Source organism: Dermacentor silvarum, chromosome 4 (assembly GCF_013339745.2).
Source record: "Dermacentor silvarum isolate Dsil-2018 chromosome 4, BIME_Dsil_1.4, whole genome shotgun sequence".
Taxonomy (NCBI): Eukaryota; Metazoa; Arthropoda; class Arachnida; order Ixodida; family Ixodidae; genus Dermacentor; species Dermacentor silvarum.
In genome coordinates, this window is record NC_051157.2 from 123263303 (window position 1) to 123281790 (window position 18488).

Here is an 18488-nt window from a genome sequence, read left to right on the forward strand (position 1 = left end):
GGTTCCAGGGGAGCTTCTCCTCAGCATGCCTCGTGGTAGGAGGCTAAGCCGTAGGTTCACTATTCGATGGAGGTTAGATGGTAGGCTCAGCAGAGCTTGACTTGACCATATTCAGTAGTTAGCTGCACGTCCCCTGATAACGAGTAGTAAGCACCTAAAATAAGGTTGGCTGGCAAGTCCTCGAGGACCGGGACTGCGTTCATAAGCTCGCTTCCCGCAACAGTACGAATTTCGATATCCATGGCGCCAAGTGGTAGTACGCTGCCCCCAAGGCTACGCAGAGGAGTATCAGTCCATGGATCAATAGTGGAAGGTGCGTGCCGTTGAAGCAGTGATGTACGCTCAGCTCTGGTGTCTACCAGCGTCCCTTAAGTCTCCGATGCAATCGACGTGGACGAGCAGCATTCGAAGTGTGCGTGTCTGGTACTGCATGCGTTGTCGTGAAGCTTTCGGAGAGTCGTTGGAACAGTGGCGAAGACGTCCAAGGAGAAATTTGCGCGTCGCCGGCTGAAAGCCTCGTGAACATCAGGCTCGAGCACAGCAGCTGTCAGACGGCGAGTTCTCGTATCTGCCAAGTGCCCTGTCGTGCGAACGAAAGTATGCAGTGCAGTTTCCGATGGTAACACTGACAAGATGGCGTTATGAATGGGGTCATATATGCCGTTGATGACGTGTTGTCCTGGCTACTGGTGAGAGCCAGGTCAAGCTACAAGCATTAAAGGTCGTCGTTTCTCATAAATATGCACCGCCAAGTCTTCATCGGGGCCTTGCCGGCGTGCTCTCATCTGCATGAAGTGAATACCAAAAGCGTTTGGAAGGTTCTTGAATACAAATAGCAGCGCTGCACTCCAGCTCGCCCAAGAAGAATAGTTAGGTCCTTCAAAAAGTTGCCATGCTCAAGCCACGCCACCGAGACGCCCTTCTGCGATGGAAGGTTATTCGTGTTTTCTCCTGGGGAGGAGGGGGGGTGGTGTATTCTGTAAGAGTCCACCTAGTGGACTGTCCGTTTGGACTGTGTCAGTGGTTGACGCATATGATGACACGATCGATGACCAAAAACAACTTGATTTATTTACGACGCGGCCGCCGAGATCAGCATCTCGGCGGCCGCGTCTTCACGCCTCGAACGCTCGTCGTCACGTGATCTCCTTCTTCCCGCCTCGCTCGCCAGTCGCTCGAAGTATTTATCTCGCTTGCCGACAGATGCAGCTAGTCCCTCAGCTAACAGATGTCACCACTGGCTCCAGCTGCGCGAGCGAGAAGGAGCCAGCCAGTCTACTCACTCGTGCAGCTGGGGCCAATCGTCGACAGTCTAAATGGACAGTCCACTACGTGGGCTCTTACAGAATACCTCCCAGGCGTCAGAAATGGCAACGTAGTTCACGGTACTTACCCACTCGAAGGGGTCGTCCTCGAGCCCGTGAAGCTCCGGTAGAGTGGTCTCACTTCGCCTTGGAAGCGCGGCGCTTTGGACGACTGAAGCAATGGAGCTGGACATACCATGCAGCTGTTAGGTCAGTGTAGAGAGATGCAGGACGTTCTCAAGAGCGCTTCCGGTGACGGAAGCCACGAATGAGGCTTGGACGCAATCGCCGGGCTGTGTGTCGAGTGTGTTGCGTTTAAGAATTAGAACCCGGGAATAAATCAGGTCGTTGAAGAATTATTTGCGACTGCGCCATTGTAAAGAGAAGCACACAAGAGGCCAACCCTGCGATTACCTTCTTTACTCTCACTTCTTCCTTCTCCGCTTTTTCTCATCAGCTTCTCCACGATATGTATTTTCTGTTTGAACAATATACTAACCACATAGGCTATTGGTCTAACTATTCTTACACATTTATTGAGTTGTTTCAATTAAACTCATCTTTGATTGATTCCTTGATTCCTCTCATGCCTTCACAATGCTCACGCCTTTCGTTGCTTGAAGGACCCTCTGCGCACAAACACTAGCGCTGCTGCTGAACAACTGTGGGCATAGCAAACCGTAGTCTAAGCGGAACAGGTAGCACACTTGAAGCTGCAAGTGCTGGTGATTTTCCTTCTTTGTCATCTCGTGCCTCTTGCAGATTCGACGCCTGCCATGCCGGTGGCGGCGCTCCTGAAAACAAGAAAGAGTTTCACAAAACGAAAAAGAAAGAAAGAAAAAACAAGGAAGACGGCAGTACAAGTCCTGGTGCTTCAAGTATAAGCCTTCGTCCTGTTGTCAAGACGGGTCTTCGTCCTGTCGTCTTCCTTGTCGTTATCCTAATTTGTGCAGGTCTTCGTGTACTCATAAACATGTACCAACACGTGCATCAAATTACTCTGCGTCGCTCCTGATTACACCACCGTTCTGAGACACCTAATAGCTGCTGGGGCGCTGTTTATGCTGCTCAGAAGAAATTGGCTTGCGTGCTGGGCCGCGCCAACATGACAACCCCGCGTATTCTTACAACACCCTCTGAGGAGCTTGAGCTCGACGCTTAACGTTGCTACCGTCTTCAATGCTTCGCCCTTCAAGCGAAACTGCCATTTTTGGAAGCAACAGAAAACTAAGTCAACAATATATCTATGAAGGTAAGCTGCCCAGTAAAATCAAGATCAAACCGTGTTCACTAGGCGTTGTTTTTGGTCAATAGAAAGAGTTAACATAAAAGTAGTCCGCTTATTTTCAAGTAAAGTTGATTGATAATTGTAGGTGCTTGGTAGTTTAGTGTTTTCTTGCCCTAATTATTACATGCTATGTGGCTTAATTGTATCTTAATCCCATAGAAAGCACACTTGCTGCTGGATTTATCGGAAATACAAACTGCAAACGATTACAAATGTGGAAATACAGTCATGACGTACATTTTCCTTGGTGATTTCATGGATTCAAAAGAGTGGTGACGTGGGCAAGCCTCGTGGTTCATCATAGATTCCTTTTCTCACAGAAAATCGTGCTTCTGAGTTAAAATGACTTTTAGATAATTACTGCACAACGTCCTTCTTCGAACAGTAACACAATATAATGAAGCACGTGTTCACAAAACGTGGCAAGTTTCAACCATGCCAGCAATAAATTCGAAATATGGTACAGTCAAGCAAACCTTTTTCTAAAATCAGGACATTTCTTTCTTGTGTGAAGTTTCAAGCCAAGCTTCTGGTTCAACATTGCACTAACTTGAGTTTCCTTAGTCGCCTCCAATTGACTACACTGTGAAACAACTTCCACATAGAAGCGTTTGATCATACTTCAACAACGTTACGTAGTATGGTATGGTATGGTAAAACTTTATTATTGTCCCTCGGAACGCGCGTCAGCACGTAGCGGGCCGCTCCCACGTCGGCACAGAAAGGCCGAGCCTCTCTGCTGCGTCGCGGGCCCGATGGACAGCCCATAGCTGTGCTTCAAGGTCGGGGCTGCTTAGGGCAGCCTCCCATTTGGTCGACGTGACATCGTCGCCGTCGTGTAACGCGGGGCACCGCCAGAGCATATGTTCCAAGTCAGCTAGGTCTGAGCATAGCTCGCAAGCATTGGTCGATTGTATGTCTGGGTATATTCTGTGTTGAGGTTGGGCGGGGCGCCCTTGATCTGCCCCATGTGTGCAGGGAACCAGATGAACGTTACGGAGTATGCCAAAATAAAATAGATTTACAAATATACACAGGGAAAAGATGCATACAAGATGCGGATCAGCAGCAACAGCAAGACTTTGACGATCACCTTCTTCTCTGTATTGCCCCAACGCTTCCTTCAGTGCCTGTGAATTATATGTAATACTATCGAAGCAGTGTAATACTTGCAGGAAAAAGACTTGTCAGCCGTTATCAAGATGTGCCGTATTCTTAAACTATTATTTCGCTTTTTCGCAACATGTGTTTTGTAATGAAATGAAAATACTATATGCGTATGGCCTGTTCACATACTTAGATTCGGTGTTTCAGGTATGTCAGCATTATCATTTATGCGTAACCAAACAATCCCGAGTTCAATAATGATTTTAATGGAATTCGTCCTAAATAACCATTTTCTCGGAGGGCACATGGCGTCTGAAGAATTTCACAAAGGGCCATAAGTGGAGACACAATAGGAAGTTCTTGAATAAATTCGTGATTTTTTAAAAGATCGAAAGTGCACTTATTCAGTGTTATAGTGGGGAAAATTCTGTTTGGCCTTAAAACAATTTGCACAATTCATTTAATTTTAAGATACCCGTACGGTGAGGAAGTAATTATGGTGTACTTATGAAAGAAAGTGGAGAGAATTCTGCAACAGCCCACTGAAAAAGCTTTGAAAAGAGCAGCTGAAAACGTAAAGGTCCGTAATTTTATATATGATATTCTTCCCATCTTTGTACAATAGACGCGCGGGCGCTCTATTCATATCTCCTGGATAACTACCACTTTATAAATGTGATTTCTGAAGTAGCATAGATCGTCTCTACACGCAACGATCACATGCAAAAGAACATACATGTTTCTGGGGAACTACGTTAATACCATCCTACATCGTAATAACTTAAGTTTATCACCTTATAAATATTAATGTTCTTTGATGAGCAGTAGCTGCCCATATATACAATGGAATTTCGTACATGACTGATAATATGATATTCTACTTAAAAAGTTGCGTACATCTTTTCTACTAGTGTAGACCACCAGCGTTTGCACGAAACGTCTGCCTGCAGTAGCGGAAACGACATACACATTCGTTTTCTTATTTCCTTCCTGAAGCTGCTGTGGCCGAACCAGCAGCAGCACTGGTGGTGTTTTTGTAAGATATTATGCTTGAAATACTAAGGGCATTTGGTGTCATTGAAGGACAGCTCGAAATTTACAAAAAAAATGTATTTTTGCGCTGCTGACGTGAAGAAAAGAAAACAGTGAGGCTGTGTGCGCAAAGGGGAAAGTCCGGCGCACAGCATCAATCAATCAATCAATCAATCAATCAATCAATCATTCAATCAATCAATCTTTTATTTCAGCATCAATGAAAATCAATGACATTTGGTGTGTACAGACAAAAAGCCATTATTCAGGCTTGACAGGATCTGTACCCCCGGGATTGGCAAACAAGGCACATGATTATACAGTTCAGAAGTGCAAACGAACCAGTCTGGATAATGTACAGAAGATAGTTGTTTTCACTCAACGGTCATAAATGTGCTAGTAAAGTCGCAAATGCTAAAGGCACTGATACTGCCATCTTTATGCAAATACAAACAAGATTAGTGAACGTGTTACATGGGAAGCTCTGAATATTAAGTAGCACAGGTAACTGGTATTTTAACATTTGTGTGCCATAATTTGTTCGTGTTCTAGGCACCCTCCAGACTTCGCGTACCCTCAGAATGCGCACATGCTCAGCCTGACTTAACCCAGACAATTCTGGAAAAAAAAAACGCGTCGTTGTTTTTCGTATCCAATGTATATCGTTTCTGTAACATTGAGCGGTAAACCTCATTCCCTGGTAATAGATTGAGAGCCTTGAAAATTGGTTCCGTGTGTGCGTCGTGTGCAGCATTAACGATGTTTCGAAGTGTTTTTTATGGAGTTTGTGTAGTTTTTCAGTGTTAGCTTTGGTGGCCGTGCCCCAAACTAAGTAACAGTAAGATAGGTTGGACAAAAATAGCGATTTGTAAATTAACAACATTATGTTCTGAGGCATGATGTAAAGAAATTTGCACAAGATGGCTACAGTTTTTGAAAGTTTATTTAAGGTTACGTATAATTGATCTGTCCACGTCATATGTTCGTCAAAAATGACGCCAAGGCTTCTAGCTAGGCGTGAAACCCTATAGTTGATGACCTTAATCGACCCTTGTTGATGATATTCAGTCCCTGGTTGATGATGACCCTGGTTGGTGATATTCAGTCTTTTGTTCTGAGGGCGAAATAACACTGCGTTTGTCTTTGTCGCATTTAAGTTCAATGAATTGGCAACGCTCCATGTGTAGATTTTTCTTAGTGCTGCGTTGCCTTTTTCTACGAGTTTTGAAGGGTCATGACCTGTAATAAAAATACTTGTGTCGTCTGCGTAAATGACAAAGTTAGTGTTAGCACAAATACTTACAATGTCTTTTACGTATAAGTTGAAGAGTAAAGGGCCCAAGATGCTGCCTTGAGCCGCACCAGCAGTAACTGGCTTGAATTCGGATAAGAAGTTGTTAACAGTGACTTGCTGCCGATGGTGATGAAAGCAAGAAGAGATAAGTTTTAGGAAATTACCACTAAAGCCATAATGTTGCAATTTCTCAAAGAAGGAATGGTGATTAATTGAGTCAAATGCTTTTGAGTAGTCAATAAAAATGCCTTGTGTACATAGATGATCTTCAAATGACTGCAAGATAAATTCCTTTTGACTCAGAAGGGCCGTTTCAATTGAACAACCTTTCCGGAAGCCATACTGGCAGGGTGTAATAATGTTATGCTTCGTCAAAAAACTGGACATGCGTTTATATATAAATTTTTCAATGCATTTCGAGAACACGGGAATTATTGAAATAGGCGTATAGTTAGAGAAATTATTGATATCACCGCCCTTGTAATCACGGTTACTTTTGACAACTGAAGTTGTTTGTGGAAAATACCAACAGAAAATATAAGGTTAATTGCATGCTCTAGAATTGGCGCGATAGTATCGATAACATATTTTACAGGTTGCAAGTCATCAACGTCGGTACACATACTGTTTCTGAGTGACATGACAGAACTTACAATTCCAAGCACGGTAGTGGGAAACAAGAATGCACTTTCCTGTATTGGTGTTCTTAAGTACTGGATGCATTTGGGATTTTTCTTACTTTTTACTAATGATGCGAAATAGTCGTTGAAAGAGTTCGCTAATCGTGTATCTGTTAATGTGTCGCCTTTAATGTTAATTGATAAAGTGGATTTTTCTTGGGGGTCGCCGTGGAGCACATTGTGCAATCGTTTCCACACAAGGTGTGGCCTTTTAGGTACCTCGGGCGAAAAATATTACTGAGGTAGGTCTGTTTTTCTTCATGTAGCTGTTTGTTGAGCTTATTCCGGAAACACTTAAAGGCAAGCAGGTCTGTTAGAGCTCTTGTTTCTATAAGCATTTGGTACAGTTTGTCTTTTTCTTTCATATTCTTTAGGTGTTCCCACGTGACCCATGGTTAACAGGCTTTCCGAGCTCGCTTTCGTACTTTACGTGGAAAACGTTGGTTGTACACCCCCTTAAAAACCTTCATGAGCTCAATATAGGCTTTCTCTGGTTCAACAGTTTCGAATACTTTGCTCCAGTCAGTGAGACGCAAATGAGAGCGAAAACGTTCCAGAGTGCACCAATTTATCTGCCTGTAAGTTTTGGTAGACGGGTACTGTAACGTGTTGGAGTTGCGGCATAGCCCCGTGCACTTGTTGGTACTTGTTTAATAGTCCAACTCCCCCAGCCCCCTGTTGCAGAATAAATATAAGTAAACAAAAAAAAAGAAAAAAAGCACAGCGGCAGCGGTTTGTGAGAAATCTCGTGACAAAACTTTATGTTGTGCTTAACATAATAACTGCGATGCACAAGAAACTGCCATAGGGATCTCGTTCAGCTTGACCAGATTGAAAAGCATTCCAAATTAAGTGCTCCGCTAGATAATCAAGGAATTACAGGCTTATATCACTCACTGACACGAGGCCAATCTCGGGTTGTATACGCTAACGGAAACACAGAGCAGCACTGCTATTCAACGGAGCGGACGTTGCTGGCCGCAGTGCAAGAAAACCACAGCCAGTTTCTTTTAATACATGCTATTAGGAGATTTTGGGGCCTTCAGGCAGCATTAGCTACTGTTTTATTGCGATAGCAATTATATGGACACTTCAAGCGGATTTCTGCCGTTGGCGTCGCCGTCATCGTCGTCGTCGCCTTCGTCGTCGCCGAGAGGTTCCGTATAACGTCCAAGGGCGATAAGATCGTCGCCGCGCACCGTACGTGCGAGTGAAAGCGCCGTCTCCCGCTGCTGTGACCTGACTTTTTGTTGTCTGTATTTAGTGTATGAGAGCTTACTTTAAGTTTTAGGGTGTCTTACGTGATATATGTTGTGATTTTTATTTATTATGTGTGAGTTGACTTTCCTTACGGAGGTGTTGTGAATTGTCTGTTCTAGATTTATGTGAGCTGACTTCATGTTCAAATTTGTTTTTGTAGTACTTTGTGCTATGAACTATTTCAGTGCATTTACGTCCCCTGACTGTCTGGAGTTTTCTCGTATTTCTTACGTTTAGTTTCGGGTTGTTATGTCATTTTTAGTATATACTTGCTTTGTGACAAAAATAAATGTAGCAGATTCTACCCTAAAGGCGAAGCATCAATTGCGATAGCAAATTAGTCGAGAGCTATTCGGAGTAGGGATAGTAGTTTTATCGGCTACATAAACTTCGGCACATTCGCTTACTAAATGAATTAACAAGTGCGGTGTCAGCGCGCACAAGCAAACACGAATAGATCACACTCGATGACCGCAGACAACCACCGTCAAAACGGTGCAAGCAAGCGCAGCAGCCGCAGCGAGCGAAGCTTCGTGCGGTCTATCGCTTCAACGGAAACTGAGCGGAGAATGCACAGCGCATACAAAGGTGAGAGCCGTGTGGAGATCGCTTTCAAGATACGGTGCGTGCGACAGCCCGCCGCGGATCAAAGTACAAGCGCCGTTGGTGGCAGAGTTGAGGCTGGCCCTCCCCCTCCTTCCCACGCTGCCTTCCCGCTTTCCTCCTTTCGCGTGGGAGATTGAGTGGCCAGTTCCCCTTGCGCCCGGTTGCAAGATACGCATTTGGTTCCGCAGCGCAGCGTCGCCCCTCTCCCTCCCATACCCACGGCCTTTCGCTCGACGGAAGTCGCGTTTGCTCTCCGCCGTGCGTTACCTCTCCGTGATAGCGCGCGTCCCCCTGCCGCTTTCACTCGCACATACGGCGGGCGGCGACGATTTTATCGCCCTTAGACTTTATACGGAACCTCACGGCGATGGCGACGCCGACTGCAGAAATCCGCTTTAAGTATCCATATAATTGCTACCGTAATAAAACGACTGCACGCGGAGCTGGAACATCGCCACGTCCGCGTGGGTTGTGCGGGTGGTGGGTGGAAGATCGCCTGCTGGTGGAAGGTCGGGTGAGTTCATATCACGTCTGGGTCACCACTGTAGCAACACCACACCAAGACAAGACGTCTAACTTCGAAACCTAACCGCCAGCCATGTCGTGCTCGCGCGCAAGCCATGAACCGCGCATCTCTATTTTCTTCTTCCTCTTATGTTTTCTTATTCTGCAAGCCTTTTAAAGCTGTCGGAAGAGCGTGCTACAGATCCTACTCTCTTCAAGTGGAGAGCACTTCTTGAGTTAAAGGGGCCCTGAACCACTTTTTATCGAAGTGGAGAAAATAATTTAAGGGGAATACAGGCTGTTTCAGAAATACTTTGCCGCAAAAAGCACGTCAATGGGTTTAGCAGAAGCGGAGATATTGGCAATCAAACACGGCCTCCACTGTGCTCCGGTTCCTTCTTCAATGTCTTGCACTACAAACGCTACGGCGGAGTGGGGCTTGGCCGTAACGCTCCGCCTTCTAACTGTCATCGTGGCGCGCAGTTAAAATTTCGTTTTGGATGTTAACGTAGACGCCACGACTTCCTATTTTAGTGCCTACGACGCGCTAAACGTAAGCCAAACGCGGTTGTCCTCAGTGAGCCGCAGTGCGCTTAGCCAGTGGACTCGTGGCGGCACACCGCGGCGGTCGCGGTATCTACAATGGTGACTTCGCGCTCCGCTTGCGAGCTCCACGCATCGCCTATGACAGCAAAACTTGGCTGAGATGTTGACAACAGCGTGTGCTACTCTCGGAGTCGACTATGTTAATTCACCAAGCGCGAGCGGTGGCTCTGGGCCCCTTTAACTAACCTGTTATCCCTGCCCTGCATATAACCTAATACTTTCCCATTCTAAAGGATGCTTTGGTTGGCACAGAGTACGAAATCTATTTTCTGGTTAGGTTCCCCCTATTTCGCTTCCAAAAAAAATCAGGCAAGTTGGCACTCGGTCGCGCAAAGCTTAGGCAAAGCGAAGCTTACTGGCTTCTACTGCTAGGTATGAACTTGGTTTCTGCTAGGTCTTAACTTGGTTTAACTTAACTACGCATGCAGGAAGGTATTCTCGAGCGATCATTTTCGGAGGTACCTTCCCTTTCGCGACATTTCACGTGACTAGCGCTGGACGCGTGGGTGTCTACGAGCTGCAGCGCTCCTGGCATGCCACAAACGCAAGCAGGCTAACCAAGTTTGGTACAGTTTGGAACGCTGTCGCTTGGCGACGCCTAACGCGTTGGCGACATTTCGCGTGACTAACGCTGGACGCGTCGGCGCCTACGAGTGACAGCGTTCCTGGCATGCCACAAACGCAGGCAGGCTAACCAAGGTTGGCACAGTGCCATGAACGCTGCTGCTTGCCGACGCCGAATGCGTTGGAGGCTAGCCGCTCGATATTGCAGGCTAGTCGCTCGGCTTGGATGCTAGGCGCTCTGCCAGTTGTGTCTTGAGCTTTGCGCGCCCTAGTGCAAGCTTTCGCCCTTTTTTTTGCCCTGGCTCAGCACACCACGGAGAGAAGAGAGGCAGGGGTCGGGAAGGCAGGGAGCTGGCGAGGAGGATACCACGTGCGCATGCACGCGGTCTCAAATCAATGTTATAGTTGGCATTGCCTCTTCCCCAGTTGACTTTCTCCGTACTTTTACACTGAAGCCGTCCATAACTACAGCGTCCTGCGTTATCACCCTTCTGACTGCTAGTTAACCGTCTTTATAGAACTGTTCCCTGTTCCAATATAGTGACTGGGCTTTAGAGCAATAGCATGGTGCTACTTTCAATATGTCATTTATCCTTACTACCACCGACTGCAGTTCTTTAATTAATCCTGTAAAATTCACTAATGCTGTCCTCAATTTATTTATGAATTAAGCTTCATGCCACTTATTCTCTCTTATCAGGAGATCCACGCCACAGTAAGCTAAGCAATATTTCAGGCAATATCTGATAAGTCTTGAAATTCTTAAGCACACCGAACATTGCTGTGTTCAGTTTCCCGTATTTTCTTTTTGGTAAGGGTTCCTTGAGCAAGGGCAGGTATCGAACTCCTTTATGTACGTAAAAGGGTAATATTGCACGCAGCTCCTCAGAAGAAAAGATACCGAGAAAAGCAGAATAGGGCCTCAATACTGGGTGTGCGAAAAGTAACTGCGCAATGAGAAAATAAACAAGAATATCCTGATATTCCTAAATCACATCACAGCTTCACTTGCGATATGATAGCGCAATATCTCTATTTTATCTGGTAACGCCTGTGGGGTGCACATAATGAACGGTCGTACAATAATAACCCTGATATACTGCAAGAGCTACAGACAGCCATCAAGCAGCGCATGGGAGAGATAAGTCCAGCAGCCATCCCCCAAGTGTTTAACAACTTCGTGTGCAGACATGTCCAAGCAAGTGGTGGACACATTCAGCATCTACTGTAGTGATCACAGCACCGCCAAGAGTAAAACTTAAACTTTACTTCAGCAATGTCATTGCGCAGTTACTTTTTGGACAACCGGTATCGTTTCAGTTCTGACAAACAAAAAAGCATGCGCAATTTATTAGTTTGACTACTTTCTGTCGAACACTCACTTGTTGAACGACGTGAAGCAATCATCTCTTTCCTTTGCTAGTTCACGGGCCATCAAATATAGTTTCCTGTGACAGGAGTAATTTTTCTCGCCAAAGTATAGTGTCTTTTTTTTTCTTGAACGGCCCGCATTTCTGAGCAAACCGTTCGTCAGTTGTGTGACGTAAATAAAAGCAAATTATAGCAGGTTGAACGTTGTCTTGTTTTGCAGACATTCGTCTCTCGTCCTGCCATTATCGTCACGCCTTCGTTGTAAGACAGGTTTCGCGTACAATCATCGTCACGTCTTTATTATTAGTCAAATAACGTCATCGAGTGGTCCTCATACTATCCACAGTACCATCGACAGTCACCGTGAGATGAGGTCTGCCATAATGTTCTTTTATGCCTTCATTTTGTTTAGAAAAATGTCATATTGAATAGCCATGTTCCACACTTGAACTGCGAAATTGTGCAGTTTCCATCTTTAACATTTTTTTGAACTCCACGAGAATTTCGGATAATAGCTAGAGAAATATACCATGTTCTGTTTGAAATATGTTTAGTGGAACTATTGCTGTGCTGCAGTTTAAGGTTTCTTCAAAGCTCCTCTTGATCTTGTTGAAATCCTTGGTGTAACCATCCAATATTGTATTGTAGACGGTGATTCCTTGAAAGACTAGTGAACAGCACGTGCGTGCCCTATAATCTAATTTGACATTACTTGCTGAGCAAATTCTGTGTGTTGGACTTTATGGAAACATTATATGAACTATGGGTCAGTGCGTTGCAATAGTTTTTGTAGCGTTAGCTACACTGGCCTAGCCAAGCCCGTTTCGCGCGGCACATCAAGAGCCGTGCTGCGCATGCGCAAGGATCAGAGATGTCACACGGCTTGTGCACCGGAGCCACCGGAGCCGGCACCGCCGCCGCCGCGCGCGACTCACCGCCGCCGGTCTGCGCATTCCAGAGGAGTGACGTCGTAGCCGTGGTAGACGCACTGGCGCCGGCGCGCGCTCGCTGTGCAGTCGCCGTCTGACACTGCGCTGGAGCCGCTGCGCTTCTGACTGGCGTTTGCCAGTGTGGTATAGCCATGGAGAAGGAGAGCGCAAATGCTGCTCAACAGCGCAGAAGAACGGAGAAGCTTGACTCATCGGATACCGAAGTAGTTGCCTGGCAATTAGCGGTTGAGCGTAGGAGGAATGAATACATGTGCCACATAATACGTATACCGCGTGTGTGTCATTGGAGCAGCAGTAAGCATGACAATCAAGCTAATCCTTGACAATCTAGACAACCAGGAAAGCTAAGAATAATCAGCTGAACCTTTGCTAACGCTACGTATATCCTGGCATAGCCGAGCTAAGCCACTGCAACTTTTTGCCTGTTATTTTATTATTAAGTCTTATTTGTTTCATTATTTCTCTTAGCTGCCTTTTTTTATGCACTGTTTGTATTGCTTGCTCTTTTTTGTTTTTGTTTTTTGAAACGCCAGAAAACCTTCACATATTTTCTCAATATGTGAAGGTTTGACAAAAACAAAGTGATTACTGTATCACATGACGGTTTTCTGGCGTTTCATTGCAAAACATGTACATGTCACCATGTTCTAGAAGACATCGCTAATACAGACACGAATAAACGTGAGTGCGTAAGATTGATAAAAGAAACCGGCCACATCCCTTCGGCCGCTGACCAATGTATATGCAAACCTTCACTGTGACTGACCACGAAAGAAATGGATTCTTTGCGCATGCATTGAGAGCTGACTTCATTTGCAATGTATCATTTAGGCTTTCTTGCTTTTTTATAATTATTTAACGGTTTTGATGATGATTGTTGGAGTTCTTTGGCGCAAGGGCCAGATGTGGCCAAAGAGCGCCAAGGCGATGATAATGACTTCTCAATGGTACATGAATGGTGAATTATAAGGTGTTGATAAAACAGATGTGCATGGCTGTAAAGAGGCCTAAAATAGTCACAGTAAAATGCGTAAAATCTATTGATACTACGAATATGGCAATGACTAATGAAGTGTGCTATGGATACGAGGGATGCATGGTGAAAGATTGATGATATACTAAAATACGTCAGAGGCTAAAATTTTCAAAAACACTAATGCCTTAACAGAGCCCTCGAGATGTAAGGGCCTGGAGGCATGTGCTATACTGAGCTATTATCACAGTGGCATCCTCTGGAGAGAGGATGCGCTACGTATTTCTTGGGCTTATAACATGCAAGACAACATCATTCAAAAAAGCGAGGACTGCTTTGGTAATGAAAAGCGGTTCTTTACCAAGAAACATAGCGGGATGGAGAGGGATAGAAGAGCGGTATGCCAGAGGAAAATGTTTCTTCCTCTCTCTCTCGGCTTCCCTACACTCCAGGAGGACGTGAAGAACGGTGAGCCTCTCGCCACATCTACCACAGGTTGGAGGATCATTACCATTCAATAGAAAATTGTGGGTACCATATGTGTGTCCTATTCTGAGGCGACAGAATAGGACATCAGTTCGCCGTGTTTTTGATGCAGAGGGCCAGAAACCTAACTGTGGCTTAATCAAGTGAAGCTTATTATTTGTTTGCGCATCCCACAAACGTTGCCAGTGGCTTCGCAGTTTCTTGCGCAAGAAAGGTTTCAAATTTGTTACAGGGACAGCAGCGGTAGAATTAATAGCGTGCGATGTTATTGATGTGGCCATTTGGTCGGCAAGAACATTACCCTCGATGCCTCTGTGCCCAGGCACCCAGCATATTATGATTTGTTGTTTAGATGCATAAACAGAGCAGATCAGTGAGTAGAGGTTGATAATCACAGGGTGTTTGTTTTTGCGGCATCCTTGACGCTTTAACAACGCTTAAAGAGTCGGTAAATATTACAGCCTTTCGAAGTTTCAATCTATCAATGTGTTTCACCGCCCATAGTACTGCATAGGCCTCTGCCGTAAAGATACTTGTGTGGGGATAAAGTACATCGGATTCCGAGAAGGACGGACCAACTGCCGCATAGGCAACGCCAGCATGTGACTTTGATGCGTCTGTGTAAAATTCAGGGCAAGAGTATTTCGATTTTAGTTCTAAAAAGTGCATTTGAATGTGTGCATCTGGCGCACGTTTTGTGACTTCAATAAACGATGTGTCACATTCAACCAGCTGCCACTGCCACGGCGGTAGCAGCTTCGCTGGAGGCATTAGGCAATGTTCAAGTAGTGCAGCACCCATTTCTTCACTGAGCTTTCTCACGCGTAGCGAGAAGGGCTGCTTCGCTGTTGGTCGGTTATTAAATATTGTGGCACATGTGGTATCGTTTATGGTAAAATAGGTAGAATGTGTACGGTTTGAATTTATTTTAAGGAAATATGTAAAGCTGGCTTAAGTCCTCTGAAGGTGGAGCGACCACACGTTTGCTTCCACATAAGGACTTTGTACGGGGCTTGTCCTGAAGGCCCCAGTCGCGAGGCGGATTCCCAAATGGTGAACAGGATCCAACATTTTTAAAGCACTGGGTGCAGCAGACTGATAGACTATCGCGCGGTAGTCAAGTCGTGAGCCGACAAGGCACCTATACAAGTTTAAAATGCATTTCCTGTCACTGCCCCATGTTGCACGCGACAGCAGCTTCAATAAGTTCATTGTTTTCAGGCACTTAGCCTTCAAGTATTTGATGTGCGGAACGAATGTGAGTTTCGAGTCCAATATGATGCCGAGAAACGTGTGCTCTTTGCTTACAGGTAGTGTGGTACCAGACAGCTCAATAGCAGGGTCTGGTACTATTCCTCTCTTATTAGTGAAAAGGACGCACGTGCTTTTCTGTGGGCTCAACCTAAAACCGTTTTCATAAGCCAATTTAGCCACTTTATTTAAGCCATGCTGGACATGTCGTTCGCAGACAGCAAAGTTGCACGATTTAAAACCAATCTGGACATCACCTACATATACAGAGCAGAACATCGTTCGTGGAATAGCCGTGCGTAGAGAATTCATTTTCAGAATAAACAGTGTACAGCTAAGCACACCACCTTGCGGGACACCAGTTTCCTGGGTGAAAGACCTAGACAAGGCCTGGCCCACCCTTACACGAAAGGTACGGTTAGAAAGGTAACTTTGGATAGTACTCAACATGTTGCCGCGGACGCCCATAGCGGAAAGGTCTCGGATAATACCGAAGCGCCATGTGGTGTCATACACTTTCTCTAAATCAAGAAATACAAAGAGAAAAAACTGTTTGTGTATAAAGGCATCCCTTATGATTGCCTCGATGCGGACAAGGTGGTCTGTAGTCGACCTACCTTCTGGGAAGCCACATTGGTAAGGATCTAGTATTCCGTTGCTTTCTAGGACACAGATTAGGCGCCGGTTAATCATCTTTTCGAAGAGCTTGCACAGACAGCTTGTCAAAGCAATGGGTCTGTAGCTACTAGGTAAGGACGGGTCCTTGCCCTGTTTAAGTATGGGGATTACTATAGCTTCTTTCCAAGAAGATGGAATGGAACCAGCAGCCCACATGACATTAAAAATAGAGAGGAGTGTCTTTTGTGTTTCAGGGTGTAGGTGCTTGATCATTTCATACATGATACTGTCAGCACCTGGTGCCGAACCGTTGCAACAAGCAAGAGAAGCTTTAAGTTCAGCTAAACTGAACGGGCAGTTGTAATGTTCATTTCGGGCACATTTCCGATCGAGGGGCTGTCGCTCTGCGCGCTCTTTGAACCAGAGGAATGTTTGTGTGTAGTGAGATGCACTGGAGACATATTCAAAGTATTCGCCCAGACAATCTGCCTGATCCTCCAGGCAATCTCCTTGGATATTCACTAAGGGCGGCGGATTCGTCTCACGGCCCTTTAATTTATTAACCCTATTCCATACTTTTGCCTCATCTGTGTAAGAGTTTATACCAGAAATGTACCTCTCCCAACTCTCTCTCTTTGCACGTCTACGTGTCCTTCTGCCTTGCGATTTAACCTGTTTAAAATTAATAAGGTTTTCGGCAGTAGGAGAATCGCGAAGCAATCCCCATGCTTTGGTTTGATTTTTGCGCGCTTTACGACATTCTTCGTTCCACCAAGGAATGCGGCGCTTCTTAGTCAGTCCGTTAGTTTGTGTAATACATTTCGTAGCAGCATCAATAATAAAACCTGTTAGATATGTTACGGCGTCGTCTACGTTAAGAGCAACAATGTCATCACGGCCTAGGTGTGTCAGCTCTCGGAACAGTTCCCAGTTGGCCGAGTCTACGCTCCATCGAGGTGATCGTGGCATCTATCTCGTTTCGTTGAGCTTAACATAATTGGGAAGTGGTCGCTTCCATAGGGGTTCTTGAGGACGGACCACTCCAGGTATGGCATTAGTGTGCTCGACACTATGCTTAAGTCTATGGACGAGTATGTGTTGTGTGTAATGCTGTAGTATGTAGGTTATTTCTTGTTCAATAAACATTCACCTGAAGAAAACAGAAAATGTTCTATAAAGCGCCCTCGCGCATCGCAACGAGAGTCGCCCCACAGAGGGCTATGAGCATTAAGATCGCCTACGACTATGTATGGCGGAGGAAGTTCATCGATGAAGCTCTGAAATTCTGTTCTGGAAAGCTGATAGGAAGGGGGAATGTAGATGGAGCTAATTGTAACTAGTTTACTAAACAACACTGCTCGGACAGCAACTGCCTCAAGGGACGTTCGGAGGCTTAATTGCTGGCATGCAACGCCCTTATCGACCATTACGGCCACACCCCCTGACGAGGCGAGAGCGTCGTCGCGGTCTCTGCGGAAAGTGACATATTGCCTTAAAAAGTTCGTCTGTGTTAATTTTAGGTGTGTTTCTTGTACACACATCACCTTTGGACTGAATTTGCGGAGGAGTTCTTTAACATCGTCAAGATTACGTAGAAGTCCTCTCACGTTCCATTGTAATACTTGGGTATCCATAATGCAAAAGAAGTTAGTGATGTGTGTACAGAAAGATAGAAGTTAGTTCACGAGACCTTTCCAGGCCCCGTGATGCGTGGTTTTCCTTTCTTCCCGGTGCGCTCCAGGGAGCTGCACCGTTCTTTGGGCGTCTGAGACGCCGGTGGTCAGCTTGAGTCCATCACCTCTTCTGAGGCGGTGGATAGTGCCCGCTCAGCGGGGACGTTCGCGGGGGTTTCAGGCCGAACTGCACGGGCAGTGGCCCTGGGTCCAGCAGACCCGCGGGTCTGCTGGCCCTCGTTGGCAGGGGGCTGAACAGCGCTGGCTGCTCCAGCCGGGGGGGCTGATGGCATGACCGCCGTCACACTCCGTGTGACTGGGGCGGCCGCCGAAAGATGTGGCGCTGCCCCCCGGCGCACCGCATCAGAGTAGGACGGATTAGACTGATTGAAGGCAGAAAAACGCTTGCGCGCTTCTGGGTAGGAGATGTTTAGTTTCACTTTGAGTTCTATTATGTCTTTTTCTTTCTTCCATGTCGGGCATGTTCGTGAGTAGGCGGGGTGGTCTCCGTCACAGTTGGCACAGTGGTTTGTATAAGTGCACACTTCTGAGGAATGGTCTTTGGATGCACATTTTGCACAGGTAGATCGCCCTCGGCAACTTTGCGACCCATGCCCAAAACGCTGACACTTGAAGCATCGGCGCGGATTTGGGATGTATGGTCGTACACGCAGTTTACAGTATCCGGTTTCAGTTGACTCAGGGAGGTTGCATGTACCAAAGGTAATGATAACATGTTTGGTTGGGATTTCCTTATTGTCACGCCTTATCTTGATTCTTTGGACCTTAACCACGTTTTGTTCTTGCCATCCTTCCAACAACTCACTCTCACTAAGTTCCAGCAGGTCGTCATCAGAGATGACGCCGAGCACAGTGTTCATTGACCTGTGTGGGCCCACGGAGACAGGAATGTCCCCAAAC